The sequence below is a fragment of the Aedes aegypti genome, chromosome 2 (assembly GCF_002204515.2).
Source record: "Aedes aegypti strain LVP_AGWG chromosome 2, AaegL5.0 Primary Assembly, whole genome shotgun sequence".
Taxonomy (NCBI): Eukaryota; Metazoa; Arthropoda; class Insecta; order Diptera; family Culicidae; genus Aedes; species Aedes aegypti.
The window spans coordinates 4,238,133-4,254,198 of NC_035108.1; the positions used below are offsets into that span (position 1 = coordinate 4,238,133).

At 37.6% G+C, this 16,066-nt stretch overlaps 1 protein-coding gene across 2 annotated transcripts in view; it reads left to right on the top strand.

The window, feature by feature from the left end:
• The window catches only part of LOC5571453 (death-associated inhibitor of apoptosis 1), a 124,335-nt gene that overhangs the window by 91,481 nt on the left and 16,788 nt on the right, over positions 1-16,066 (top strand). The window contains exon 1 of one of the 2 annotated variants that reach the window (XM_021839789.1): positions 5,080-5,459. The exons of the other annotated variant lie outside the window; for it this stretch is intronic. The gene's annotated coding sequence lies outside the window, so the exon portion shown is untranslated. Of the gene's footprint in view, positions 1-5,079; positions 5,460-16,066 lie in introns of those variants that run through there. 2 annotated transcript variants of the gene reach the window in all.

The window sequence follows — 16,066 nt, forward strand, 5'->3', positions numbered from 1 at the left end:
TCTGAAGGTTCTTTATTAGTATCACTTTATACAATACATAAATTTCTTATATCTTAGTGTTTTATATCTAGGTGTCTTGTGTTAGTCTACATTGTTCTGGTAAAACTATTTTGAGCTTTTATTAACATTTTGTTAAAACATATTACATTTCAATTTCCTCAACAGTTCAGTTTTTTTTTACTGACGAATTGAAACCACTTGTTCTCAAGGCAAATAGTAATTATCGGTTAGAAAGATAAGCATGTATTCAAGCCCTTTCATAACACTAATAATAGCTTTATCAAACTCACATTGTACCAAAAAGGGCGTCAGTATCAGGTACTTTTTAACAACGAAGTCTTTGTCACATATTCAGGCTCTTCTTCTTCTTGGTATTACGGCTACACTGGGGCAGAACCTGTTTTCAAGCTCAGTGTTCTTAGACCACCTCTACAGTTATTGTCTGAGAGCTTCCTTTTTCAAAGCAACAATTTTCAGATTTGTGTATTATAGGGCACTTTCGATGGTACTTTATATGGCAAATCTCGCACACTCTGAGATAACGCCTTAAAAGCCATTGGTAGCCACGTGGGTAGCTCGTTGTTTCTGAGCAAAAGAAAGAATAACCATCCAAATCAACATCACTGGCAGTTAGATAATGATCCTTTATTTCCCATAGCGTTGTTAAATAACATGAAAATCCATTCAAATGCTCAGAAACAACGAGCTACACACATGGTTACCAATGGCTTTTAGGGCGAGATCAGAAGTTATGCGAGAAATGTACCATTAGTGGTGCCTCTAAGCAAAAAAAATGCTGATAAAAATGTGTGATTTGAACGGATCAGTTCATATATTTCAAATTCTTCTATCATTCAAATGTATGAAAATTATGGCGCAATCCATTGATTTATTATGAGACCCTCCACTATGGGTACTGGTGCATGAGTATACCCAATTAGGCATAAAGACGTTTGACATAAGGACGTTAGGCATAAGGATGTTGAGCATAAAGTCATTACGCATAATAGACGGTTGGCAAAAAATACATTAGGCATAATGGACGTTTGGCGTATAATAACACGTAGGTTTACCAATTTGGTAATGATATTGAAAAATAAACTTTCTACTTCATCAGGGAAGGGGAGAAGGGACTTTTTAAGAAAAAATTACAGTACTGGAAAATGAGTGGGACGACGATAGACGACATTTTTAACCTTCCCATGTGGTGTGATCTCGACGTGAGCCTTACTTGTTTTATAAACAATATTCGAGCAATACAATCCAGTTGTTGTTTGTTAAGGTTCTTTGATTACTGTAATGAAGTTAAAAATTATGTAATGTCAACAATGTCGTGATTTTTGTCGATTAGAAAATATTTAGCTTTAAAACCTTAAAACTCAATTATTCAATCTCCTTTTGCATGTAATCGCTAGAAAATAGCCTTAAAAATAAATAAGGACAAATTAAAAAAAAAAAACATAATAAATTTAAATGCATATTATTAATTATATTGCATATATCAATTAAAACAGAACCAATTTGACAACAATTTTCTGGTTGTCATTCTACCTTATATTTAGGATATATACAGGCCTGGTTATCAGTTCAGTGACTGACAAGGCGGGTTCAGCCCCTTTGGCTACAGAGTACAATGAACCAGTCTTGGTGATTGAGAGCTTTCTGTTGATCATTGGTGCTGATTTGAGCTCTTCTATCAATTATTGAGCGGTAATTAAGTCTTATGAAGATTGACCCCGAGGTATTTTTGGATCACTTAAGCTTCTCGCAAAAACCAAGATAAAATGCTAACATGGCGCGAAACGTGGCAAAACACACTAAGGACTGTTCATTTAAGAAAGTGGACACGTGTTTTTTACAGTAAACTGTTTATTTTCGAACAAATTCATGAGTTTACCTAAAATACATGGAAATCAACGTAATTTCGATCAAATTCACATAAATTTGAACATTTATTGAGCATTGCTGGAGAATGCTCTTACTTTTCTTTTGATACCTCCCATAAAATTCTGCACAACTTTTTTCAGAACTTTTCGAACTGCTTTTTGAACTGCTGACCACATTTTCTTGAAAAAATCGATGGAGCTTGCTTCTCTTCCATCCTTCTTAAGATGCCGTTTGATTATTGCCCAATATGTTTCAATGAGGCGTAGTTCTGAGCAATTTGATGGATTCGATCATTTTTCTAAAAATTCGACTTATTCCTTCTTGAGCATCTCCAAAGTAGCTGAAGCATAGTGAGCCGATGCTAGGTCTGGCAAAAACAATGGAGGCATGGTATGCTTTCAGTAGATGGGCAGAAGCCATTTTTTAATGCATTCAGTTCTGTAATTTTCGCCGTTGATTGAACCCGTCGTGAAATATGTAGTACTTTCATACCGCAGGAGCAAATTGCTTGCCATACCAAATCATTTTTCCCAAATTTTTCTGTTGGGATGCATCGTACGTCGTCAGGAATATCTGTTTTGGTCACAGCGTTGAAAAAATTTAATTTGGACACTTCGCGATTTAAGCCAAATCTCGGAACGGCAGTTTTTCTGTACACCATTTGTGCAGAAAAAAATTGAGAGTCGCCATGTCAATTCGACCCATCGTTTAGAATTTATAATTTTTTTATGTCAACTTTTGTCTGCTGTCAAAATAAACACTTGAGATCACACTGAAACAAAATTTTATTTGTTTTTTACGGATTTTTTACACCAAAATGCTAATATTTAGGTGTCCACTTTCTTAAATGAACAGTCCTTAAGGAGCCGATTACAATACTTGACACTATTGATTCTTCCTGGTAGTGGTTTTTTTCTTAAAGCTTCTTCTTTCTAGCGTTCCATAAAACATCTCTAAAAAATTATTACAAACTTCAATAAAAAATTGCTTTGTAAATTATATTTGTTAAAAAATATCGCTGCTATAAAGTTCAACTCAAGAAAGAATTACGATTAAAGCTTAACTGACAAAGCAATAAAAATGATAAAATTAGAGAACATGCCTCCAACTTAAATATTTTCAATGAAATTCCCCTTTCATAAACCTACATATAAAACCTCTTTGAAAACCATTAATATTTCCTTCAGTTTCCTTTGCCATATCGTTAAAAAGTATGTTTACAAAGTTTTGCCTAAAACGTACCTTAGAACATTAGTATTGCCTAATATCATGACCCTGTCATCAATATTATTAAGTAGCTGAAAAAAACCGAATTTAGTACTATACCATTTAATTCCACTAGAGTTTGTATCCTTTGACAGATTGTGTATCCTTTGACTTATAGTACTAAATTCGGTTTTTTCATCTACTAAACAGCTCGAAGATTTATTATCGCCTATTACTTTTTCACCGTTTTTACATTTTGTTTTCAATTTCGCCCACCGATTGCGCCATGTTTATTTTTTGTAATAAATGGCGTTTCGACGAATTCGCGAGATCGGAATTGAAGCAAATTCCAAACTCGTGAAGATAACTATCCAACGTTATTAGGTGAATCAGCACATTACGCCTTATTTCGATTTTTGGCATACCATGATTCACATCCTTCTAGTTAGAATGCAACCTTGAATGGCTTGTTGGTACGCATATTCTTCCAGTAGAATTACCGACGCATTAAGATTCCCCCTCTTGGGTTACGTCATTTACGAGACCAACCAACATGGCTAGCATTTCCTGTTGGTTGATCAGCAAAATATTTTCGACGACGTTCACAGACAAGCTGGCTTTTGAAGGCAAGCTGGGGGAAACGTATGGCAATCCGCTTGCTGCTATACTATAGTATTTGTACATTCTCGTATAGGAAGAGTCACACGCAGACGGGAGTAAGGCCTGGCAATGTTTATTATGCTGATGTTGATGATTTCTTTTTCGCCCTTGTGCGCCATCCGTCTGTCTCGGATTCAGTCTGTGGGTATAGAGAGTACACCAGAGGGATGACATCATAGTTTTTCAATATGGTATTTGACAGGTCTGGTTGTGCCTTCTTATCGGGAGCATAAATTTATACTCCAGTTGCAATTCTCACGCACACTCATATATTTGTTGACTGTTTACCTTCCGTATGAGTGAAAATGGGACAAAATGCGCCAAACAAGACAAAAACTGCGCAAAGCTGGTATGTGAGAATGCGCATTGCAAGTCTTCGGTTTTCTTATAAGTGGTTTTATCCGCGTTAGTAATGGCATTTAGCCATCGATCACTCACATCGGTATGTGTTGGAAACTTATGATGCGAAATGTTATCATCGTGAAAATTGTTCTTCTGATTATGAAAATCGACACCGCAAGAAGGAAAACAACACTTCATTGTGCTTTTCACGATAATAGAAATCTCGCATAACTTCTGATCTCGCCCTAAAAGCCATTGGTAACCATGTGTGTAGCTCGTTGTTACTGAGCATCTGAATGGATTTTCATGTTATTTAATAACGCTATAGGGAAGAAAGGATCAATATCTACCTGTCCGTGATGTTGGTTTGGATGTTTATTCCTTCATTTGCTCAGAAACAACGAGCTACGCTCGTGGTTACCAATGGCTTTTAGGGCGTTATCTCAGAGTATGCGAGAAATAAAACTTACTTTGGAATGGAAATAATAACGAACAATATACGTTGATTTTGTGTGCCTGGGTTCGTTTTCCCACATTCACACCAGCTGCATAGCTTATAGCGTAATAGTATTGGTGAGCACTGCTTGCGTTCGATAAGGGGCAACAAAATATGGCCATCATGCCGGCCCCCTGGAGTACACATAAAACATTTTTACGATCACTTGGTTCGTTGCCGTCTTAGCCACCAAGTCAGGTACGATTTTTGGGAAAGGCGTAATTAACATGTTCTAGTTTATATGAAAATAATCTGTAATCAAATAGGTAAATAGTATACCTTATGCTGAAAGTAATAAGCAAATGTGCCATATCCAAAGTTTATCTTTACATTCGTTAGTTACGTCCTATTTCAAAATCATACGAGACATAATATGTGTACAAACAAGGGGATTCCGTAGTAGCCTTCCATGTGTTTGTGAGGACGGTACGTCGCATATTTCTTCTCGCGAGGGTACAACCGGGGATGCTCCGTACGCTGTGACTGACTGGCCAATTCAGTTTCGGTCTACCCTCGGAGCTCTTGAGAGTGCGCGCGCGATCCCAGCCATACTATACGGAGTGTTTTTCATTTGGATGTGTGAATTTTTTTTTTCGGCAAGAGTGCCATTTGCAAGGGGGAAGAAACTAGTTTAATTACGTCATAACAGTAATTACTATTAGGGAAACGGCATTGGACTATGTGTTTTGCTACGCGCTTCGCTTCACAATAGAAGATAGTCACGTCGAACAGGCGAAAACTGCGCGTTTGCAAGCTGAATTGAAGGAAAATTTACTGTGCTGGCTTTGGCGAAACCAAGCCAATTTATTTACTGACGGAGATATCTATTTGAAGAAATCGATCTGCGATGTTGGTGTATTGCCTCCAGGTAAGAGGTACTAGTGTTGTTTTACCCCAAAATCTACGGGGAAATTTCGAACAGTGTGGAAACCTATGGTGGAAATATGTTAATTTAATTTGTAGAAGAATGAAAATGGTGATTCGAGAACTTGTTATCGTGCTGAACACTAGGAAGAGATATACAGAAATGGGTTTCAGTTGTGGTTTCAATGCGCTTTGGAACAAAATGCAGTATACAACTGACTGAATAATCGATAGCGAAAAATTGCACTCAAACACAGCAGGCTGTGGGATTTTGAAAGCTCCCAGCTTTCACCTGGCGTTCACCCAAAGGTAAAGAGTTCACGAGTTACTATGGAACAACAATCAAAAACAATGCCCTAGGGGGTGCACCACACTCAAAGCCTACTACTAGGTATTGGTGCTACAAAGGTAAATAGCAGATAGAGAGCCCCCCCATCAAAGTCACGTCTACTGTCTACTAGCTGTCGTCGCTGCTGATTAGCTCACAAAAGCTACACTTCTCGCCGAATGGAGCGAAATAAGTTCGTTCGCTCGGCCGTTCGCCGTTCAGTGTTGTCGACTTTGTTGAGTTGAACAGTTGCGACACCGTGATGGAGAATGGAGAAAAAAACGTCCTTACAGCTGGAAAACGCTTCAAGATGGTCGATGGCCGTGGAATCCATTTTGAATAAATTTAGCTCGGTCGGTCGGTGTTCGGTAGATAATGGTTGGGGTTACGCTTTTCCGATGCTTTTCTTAATACATTTTTTATTTTAAACACTTCAGTTTGTAGATAGTAATTAAACAATATTATCCGAAGAAAGCTGCACAAATACTGAGCTCCCAATCGCATAGGCAACAACAAAGTAGGCATGACGGTGGGCTAGACTTGGACGAAGAACAGATTTACAGATATGAGCTTTTAGGCTGTTATTGAACTGATAAAACAAATAACTGAAGGGATATCAGTCTAACGCTTTGACATTTTCAACAATTTAACATTTCTTTCTACCAACCCCACCCCCCAACAATATATTCCATTTTTATAGAGATGACTACAAAGATTTTGTGTCACAAAATCGGGAAGTATTTTGACGAACATCACAGACTTTTTTGCCTGAGTGTAGATATATAATTACAAAGGATTGTCCAATGTTATCAAAAAGGACTTCGGAATTTAGATAATGCTCCACGATTTCTTCGAGTTAGCACAGCTGTTATCCCTTCATATCATATTATTTTCAAATGCACCTTCAAAACAATGGCTTATGTGCCATAAAGCAAGGTGGAGCCATAATACGTCCCAGTATTGGTAATAAACTTTTACTGATTTCTTTCATATCGCACTTGAAAACGTTTCCGTCAAACGCCAGACCATTCAATAGCAGAATCTGCGTTGCTGAAATCGAAAAATGAGTGACTAAAACTCGAAAACATTTGGTCAAGTTCACCACACCACACTTCGATCGATTAGTCCATAAAATACGTCAAAAGTTGCATTTGACAAAAATAATCTTATCGCCATTGCGACGCTGCGAGATAGATAGATAAAATTGTACATGTCTGAACGATTTTGTTTCTGATACCAAGCTGCGTGACATTCATTTTTCTAGGGTTTCCGGATCGATATTCGGTCGCGAATAACTGAATTTTAAACATGACGACATATTTTCTTGACGTCGTCTTTATTTTCTATCGATTTAGGTATATCATTTACCGACACATTTTCTTTTAATGCTTCAAGCCAAGTATGCTGTTCAGCTCAAGAAAAGTAAAAATTTCTGCGTAAGCAATTGTCAAGAAATTTTCTACAGTGAGCTCCATTTGAATTGACATTTCTTTTCAACTGCGTACTGCAATCGAAGAAAAATGCTTTTCTTCCAACGCATCGAAATAGGCGATTACTTTTCTGTTGAAGTGCATACTTTGCTTTAAACACTGAGTTTTGTCAAGCAAGTAGATGGCTGTAGTGTTCGATTACCATACTTATATAAAATCGATACGAGTACTACAACCGTGTGGTACAGCAAACACCGAAAATTTGAAGAAACCGATTGGTTTCAATGTAGGTGTACTATTGGCTTGTATGATTCATTGAGCCGTCTAAAGCAATGTTGCATGCAATCTTCTTAAAGTTTATTGCAATCGATTCTTGTGTGCAAGGTTCGTTCGACATTGATAAGCAACCTTTAGGGTTGTCCGGATTGGGGACATTTTAGTTATAAACGCAGTATTTATAATTGGATTTTTTTCTTTTAATTTGATGTATGCAAAAAGTAAGTGGGCTGAAGATCTCGATCACAAGCTAGTGTACCCAGAACGTGATGGCGATGTCCAATAAATATGTTTAAATTACAAAACCTATTCAAGATATCGTCACATTCATTATTTTGGGTTTTGTGCAACGTAGGAACTATATCACAATCACACGACGCGACGCGAGACAGGACACAACACTTATGGTTCTTACAAACGTTAAAAGGACATATAAATTACCTTTTTTAACGACCGGTTTCGGGCTTGATGCTGCCCATATTCCAATCACCATGGATCCCATCAGCCCATCATTCCAATCACCATGGATCCCAAAAACAAGCAGCGTTCCATTCGATGGTACACCGACTGTACAACATCCCAATGGAAAAGAAAGAGTTAGAAGAAGAGAAGAATAGAATTCATCAATCTGCTGAGTTGAATGGTTACGACAAGGTGTTTGTGAATAAAATCCTACGCAAGCATGAGAGGAAGAAACATAGGCGAGCCGCGACTACTTTTGAAGCAGAGAGAGAGGATATCCGAAGGATTAGTTTACCCTTCTACCCGAAGGTGACCAATGGGATTAAGAACACCCTTAAGCAACATGGCTTCCAGACAGTGTACAAGAGTACCAACACTCTTAAAGACCGCCTTTGTTGCTTGAAGGACAAAGTACCGAAGGAAGATTTGTCGGGGATTTACCAAATTCCGTGCAAAAGCTGTCCTGCGGTATACATCGGCCAAACTCGCCGAAAATTCAAAACACGTTTGAGAGAACATAAGAATGCCACTGAAAACGGCAGAACAAACGAGTCAAGCGTTGCAGTACATACAGTGGAACTCAATCATTCCGTCGACTGGGATAATGCGAAGCTCTTGAAACCTGTGAGGAAGACTTCGCATTTGAATGCTTGGGAATCGATGTACATCGCTACTGCTGAGCAACCATTGATGAACGAAGATGAAGCCCCAATAACATCACCCCTATTTTACCTGACCAGACGAAAAATCAAATGATTTTACCCCCCTACATTCGACGTGTACTTAGCCAAGTATGAAGCTGTATATGTGCGTTTTCCTTCTATACAATCAGTTGGACATCGTCCTGATATCGTCACATATTTTGTTAAAAATTTACCTAGAAATTTTTGGAAAGCGTGGGTCGAATATCTAATGACTTTCTTCCAAGCCAGCTTTTAGCTAAATTTTTAAAGCAATCTCCACGAGGCTCATTTGACTCCTGGAGATTGCTTCAGAAATTTAGCTAAAAACTCGCTTGGAACCTTTTAAGAAAATCATTAGATGTTCGTCTATGTGTATGACCGTTCATCAAAAACCATTACACGTACCTTGGCGGTTCTAGAGATCTTAGCAGAATCTGTTACAGATGTCTCCTTCTGCGCGTCAGGCCAGTCAGTAACGTATTAACGTGCCTTTCAAGACTTTCCCATCCTTTTTCGACACGGAGGCATGTTTTAAATCTCCTTCTGATGGGGTAAAAGCTTTTTATATTGTCCTGCTATCGATTCTGATGAGGACCACTACTCAAAATCAAAGAACCATGTCAAGAATTTTTCAAATATAATCCGAATAGAATCTGGATTGTTTCAAGCAATATTTGTAATACTATTATAATGCCACATTGAGGTATGGTCATTACTTGAAGTACTGACAAATACCTTATTATGGTATAAAACCAAATTATGTATACGTTCCGAAAATCTGGACATTAACTAGTCGTGAATTCGATTCTTACCGAGAAGACGTGTAACTGTTTCGCAAATTTCAGTTCAATTAACGATGGCCAATTTGTCCAATAGTCCATTTTACGAAACGGCAACATTGATGATATTGCTATTACTTTCACACGTTACGATACCGCCTCCTGGCAAAATTTCATTCATAAAATAAGCGATCAGCTGTTCAAAAACGTCTCTTAAAATGGACTATTGCAATGTACAGTGGCATTCCGTTTTTGCCATGCTCCTTTTTGGCACCTCCCGATTATGGCAAAACAATCTCGCATACTCTGAGATAACGCCCTAAAAGCCATTGGTAGCCACGTGTGTAGCTCGTTGTTTCTGAGCAAATGAAAGAATAAGCATCCAAACCAACATCACGGGCAGGTAGATAATGATCCTTTCTTCCCTATATCGTTGTTAACCTTTCGGTCGTCGCGCGAATTTTTGTAACGCGAGTAGTCGCGCGTTGTACTTTGTACAACACCCTTGGTTTTGCAAATATCCCAGGATTCTGACCACTTATAAAGATGACGTCTTCGGCAAAATTGTTCAGTAGCTCAAAGGCTATCATTGCTTTAGCCAAGAAATTCGAGATTTTGCCACTAGGCGGCGCTAGTGAGCATGAAACATGTACTTTCGCAGATCTCAGGATCCTGAACACTTAGAAAGATGGCGTCCTCGGCAAAGTTGTTCGATAACTCAAGTACTATCATTGTTTGAGCTAGTTGATTCAAAATTTTGCCACTAGGCTGCGCTACTGAACATATAACGTTTGTTTCGCAAATATCTCAGGAGCCTGATCACTTAGAAAGATGGCGTCTTCGGCAGAGTTGTTCAATAGCTCAAATTATTTCGAGATTTTGTAAAATAATGCTAGTCTCAGAGCTTCTGAACAACTTTACGAAGGTGCCTGTCTAAAAATCAAGATCCTGCAGTATCCACAAATCAAATATTTCATGCTCATTAGCGCCGTCTGGTGGCAAAATATCCTATTTCTTGGCTCATATAATGATAGCCCTTGAGCTACTGAACTACTTTGCCGAAAACACTATCTTTCTAAGTAGTCAGGCTCCTGAGATATCTGCAAACACAAGTTTCATGCTCACTAGCGCCGCTTAGTGGCAAAATTTTCAATCAACTAGCTCAAACAATCATAGTCCTTAACTTACTAAACAACTTTGCTGAAGACGCCATCTTTCTAAATAGTCAGAATCCTGAAATATCTGCAAAACAAAAGTAAAACTTCCATGCTCACTAGTGCCATCTAGCGGTCAAATTCCGAATTAAACAAGGTACCATCAGATAGCGTTTCATCTCCATAACAACTTTACTGAAGACTCCAAGTTTCTTAATTATCTGAATTTTGAGATATACCGATTTCAAACTGTGGTTTTCTCGAACCGTATATAGTGCGTTCATTATTATGCGACTTCCATGTACATTTGTTGATTTTACCGTATTATAAAGGGCCATACTGTAAATAAAAACTGTCGAGTATTGTTCTTAAGAAGTTTCTGGAGGAATACATTTTGGTTTGGTGTCGATAGATATCTTTGTTGCAAAATGATAGCATATAAATCACAAGTGTTGTACAAAGTACAACAGCGCGACAGCCCGAAGGTTAAATAACATGAAAATCCATTCAAATGCTCAGAAACAATGAGCTACACACATGGTTACCAATGGCTTTTAGGGCGAGATTAGAAGTTATGCGAGAAATGGATCCGTTTTGTGGCAACATTTTCGAAAACCATTTGTTTTCAGGCTTACCACATTCCAGAGCTCAATTTTTGTCGATATTCTCCCAATTCGCACTAATTTCTAGGGGTCTCATATGCGCGTATTCAATTCTAGATGTTTGTGTGTTCGCAACGTTTAATGAAGTCGTTCATCTTTATGAATATCTCAACTAGAGTTTCATCATCTTTTCTCAGACATTCGCTCTGTATGACCAGCCTATTTGAGTATGCTATACTAGTATGGTATACTTAATACAAACTCGTTTAAACAAAGCACAAGCATTGACTCAAGAGAAGCAACAATTCTATGACTCGTACCGAGTTTCTATAATGAAATTCGTCTCGCATCTTAAGTTCTTTATTCATTTTATTGTGGAACTACACGTATTGCGTATAAAACACACCACTGCAATAGCAGCAAATCAAACAAAACGTTGTGTCTAAAATTTTAAAGGATTTCATAAAATAAATTGCGTATTTCAACATATAATCCATAACTTTGATAATATCTAGAGTAATAAATGACCCATCGGCTTCTTCTATACGCCGCCAATATGACAAGTGTGAACGCAGTCTAAACTACAATTTATTCTCAATAAGATAATACGATAGAGACTGTATGACGTTACATTTTTAAAGAACGATTCAACATTATACACCAGTGTTACTCAGGGTAGACTATAGATCAAGGATGCGGGCCGCATGAAACAATCAAAATGTTCCTTATCCGAGATCCGGGTGATCCATAGCTGGGTCTAAGAGCTTGCTAACTAGAATCTGGAGATTCCTTACGGGATTCTATGTTTTTTTATCACAGGCTTCTGAAAGTTTTCCTCGAATTCTTGAAGATACTGAGCAAAATTTGTATATTCCTATCAGACATTAGGGGTTTCTTTTGGAATCCTGAGAATCTATAATTAGATGTTGGGAATGCCGTGCGAAATCTGGCGATTTCTTGTAAACTCTTAAGCTGTCTAAGGTGGATTGTGAATTTCTAACGGAATTCTGTGGATTTCTAATAGTATTTTGAATATTTGTGGCAAAAACTTGAGGATTCTAGCGGAAATTGGAGATTGCTAGTGGTAGTTTAGGAAGTCTTTATGAACTTTTGAGAATTTTCATCGTAGACGTTAGAATTTTCAGCAATATCACAGCGGAGTCTTAACATTCCTAGCATGCTCTTAGGTGGTTCTAATGGTTTCATAGCGGGATCCTGCGAATTTATATTGAATTCATATGGTTGATTTATTACACACAAGCTCAACTTCAATACACAATTGAAACTCATTGCAAATCTAAGTGATAAGAAGGTCATTCAGGGTGCTCATACGGCTCGCGGGTCGCGTGTTGAGCATCACTATTCTATTCCATTTTATAATTATTTCTCGATGAATTTTTCATATGTATTTATATGAAGAATCCCATGCAAGTCCTAGTCAATATTCTGGTAAAAAAACTTGAAAATGAACCGTTCGGAAGTCTGGTCATCATACGGTTCCATAATGATCATGTAATAACGTCAAAATTATATTCTTTAGGTTAAAAAATAGATTCCAATTTTGTCACGTTTTTTTCAACTGAAAATTTCGACTTGGTTGCCAAAAACGGAATTCCACTGTATATGTAATGTCTAGATTTTCGGCAGTTATTAACGTTTGGTAATTGTTGCAGATTAGCTGTAAACATGATAAATCATAATTAAAGTATAGATACGTGCTAGGTTTGCATTGCTGCTTTGATTAGCCTCTAATGTTGGCGCCTTAGAGATCTCAGAGATGTCGAGAATCATCTGATAAGAATTTCGATAAAATCTGCTTAAGAATTGGACATGACTCAATAGCGTTAGTAATTTAAAAACGTGGCTTATCGGCAAATATCTGTAGCGGTAAACGCGCAGCTATTCAGTCGTGGGTTTGAATCACACCGGTCGAGAATCTTTTGTAGTTGTCAATTTTCTCGACTTATCAGATCATAACATATTTTTGTGCGAGCTTTATGATATACGAGCAGAAAGAACATTTAGCTTAGAAGTAGGTATTGTTCCTGTTGGAACGTAACACCATAAAATAGAAGAAGCTTACCGGCTTATACGAATTCATAATAAAATAGTATAGAATGAGCTCACCAATTCTGCATGATTCATTCGTTTTTATGTTTATGCATGACAGTTTCCGTTCACCAGCAAGATAGGCGTTGAATTTTCCAAGTGAAAGCAGTTTAAGGAATAACGTGCCAAAATTCAGGAATCGCCATAATCTCTTCCTTTTTACCGCTCGTTTTCCTGAGTATAAATCACTACATTTATAAGATCTACAAATCTGAAAAGGCTACCCGTTGATTGTGCACTCCCCAGACAACCAGAATGAACGTATAACCAAATCACCTTTTGCGTTATACGACGCTTATATGTGCAAAGTTTCACGTATAAGATGTCGCTAAAAGGCCTTATACGTACAAAAGTGGAGGCTTTATATGTACATATTTTATATGATGAAACATAACATGCAATGCAAATGTGTAGATTTTCTTGCGAACTAGTCTGTACTCTTATGCGACTAAATTTATGATAACAAAATTTATTTGACAGCTGCTACGGATTGATCCGACTTACTTGGTAAAAGTATACGGGACGAAACGGAATGTGCGTATGAACTCATAAAATAGCGTTTTATGCGAGGAAACTCATCAATCAAACGATTTGATCCACAATGTAGTGCGGAAGTGATGCAGTTTGTACAAATAAACGACTTTTTCGCATACTGCTATGCGACTTCTGGTCGTCTGGGTCGCTGCATTCACTGAGTAGCTTATCAGCGCAATACGTTTGATTGACAGCCTAATTTTTGCAACACTAAGAAAAACAAGCGGCGTAGATACTGCACCCTATCTACCTTTCAACTTAATCTGGACTAATAGTCAACCGTTGGTCTATTGGTGGATTATTTGCTGTTTGTTTGTTAAGCAATCCAAACTGTTAAGTTGTTCCTTTATCTTCATATTAAATATGATTGGCCTATTCTTCCATGCTTGCTTTTAGATAGGCATCGTTTCCTGCCATTGGTTAAACGATAATTGACATTAACTATAAACACTTGTCTCCACGTGCTCCTTATCGAGAGCCATTTGTCAATTAAATTTCTGTGGAGTGTGTCTGCAAGACGAATTGAATGTCATACCAATAGCTCAATTCGTCTCAACCCAACTCAAACATTTTCAACTATATTCATATTTGTTTATGTAACCCCCGCTTCCCTTACAGAAGCATGTGACGTTAGTAATTTCGGAAAAAATCCTGATTGTGGTGCGCTTTCCAACCTAGAAAATTGCGTTTGATAACGATATACAGATTGGCCCCTGGCGTGTCTCAGATAAGGCCTTTAGTACACTGAGCCAAATATACTCAGGAATTTCATAAACCAAAACTTACTGATACACTGGAAATAGTGGATGCGAGTAACTGACACAGAAGAAGACTACAATCGGTAATCGAAATACGCGTATCTGTCTCTCCACATCTCGATATCGAGATAGGGAAAGATCGAGACAAAGAATAAATTTTTGATGAATACTAGATTGAAAAACACTCCGTTGCCAAGAAAATAATACACAAACAAACGTCATTTTGCGCTCCTAATTTGGTTTGAATCCCAAAACATTGGTCTAGTAACCTTCGATATTGGTCATATCGACATACGGAGAGGAAATTGAGAACGAAAAATCAACCGAAACACATCGAGATATGGAGATATCGAGATAAGGAGGATATCGAGATATGGAGAGTGAAAATGTATGCAGACTGAAGGGACTTATGAAATCATCGACATAGGGAGAGATATCGAGATGGAGAACATCGAGATGTGGAGAGTCGACTGTACATCGGGGCAAGATGAAGTGCAATGTTTTGAATATCAGGGTGTCGACTACTTGGAAAAACCTGGAAAGTCAGAGAATGTCAGGGAATTCAATTTTTGACCTGGAAGGTCAGGGAAAGTCAGGGAATTCCACTTGAGGTCAGGAAAAAATATCAATACTACATCACCATAATTCCACTAAACAGCTCGAAGATTTATTATCAAAAGTCAGCAATAAGTTAATAATCATGATGTTTACTATCAACACGATATATGAAAAAATGTGCAATGAATCTTTTAAAATACCAGTTTACCATTCAGAAAATGCTCTTATGCTTATTAGAGTAAACTGTACTTTATTGCCTATATTCATTCATACTTATAACACACTTTTGGTATACGTACGATGGTAAAATTATCTTGAAATGAGTTCCATGCTGATAATTGTCATTCAAGATAGCCTTGGAATAATTTTCTTGTCAACTTGTACCATGGCATATGTATCAGGTTATCTTACCAACGTATTATACTCAAAATTCAAACTTTCTAAAATAAAAAGCATTAACAGTGGTCTCCAAACAACTACTTCGAAGTTGGCGTGGATTGTTTTGAAAATATTTTGTTCTTAAGTTCCCTAGACTAACTTATTGCCTAATTCCGCGCATTTTACTCAAAATCTTGGAAAAAAGGGAATTAACTCCATCAAATCCTGTCAATCTTCAAAAGTTAGCTATCCAAGTAAAACTGGTCGAATGTTTTGGACAGTTTTATCAGGTCCGTCACACTCGGGCTCAGATTGTGTACCACTTCTAGTACTGCATTTGGTCCCTCGGTAGTATAAAAGGTACCCAAGTTTGACAGATCGCAGTACACTTTTCACGGCATTCTAGATTACCTTATGAGCCATAAAATTTTGGGCAACTGCAAGGGACATGGAGGTCTTTAATTTGTCTTTGGTTTCATGTTTGTTATACAGGGTGTCCCAGAAAGTATGGGCACGACTTTGATAATGAAAATCATAGAACTTTTCCAAACAATCAAATA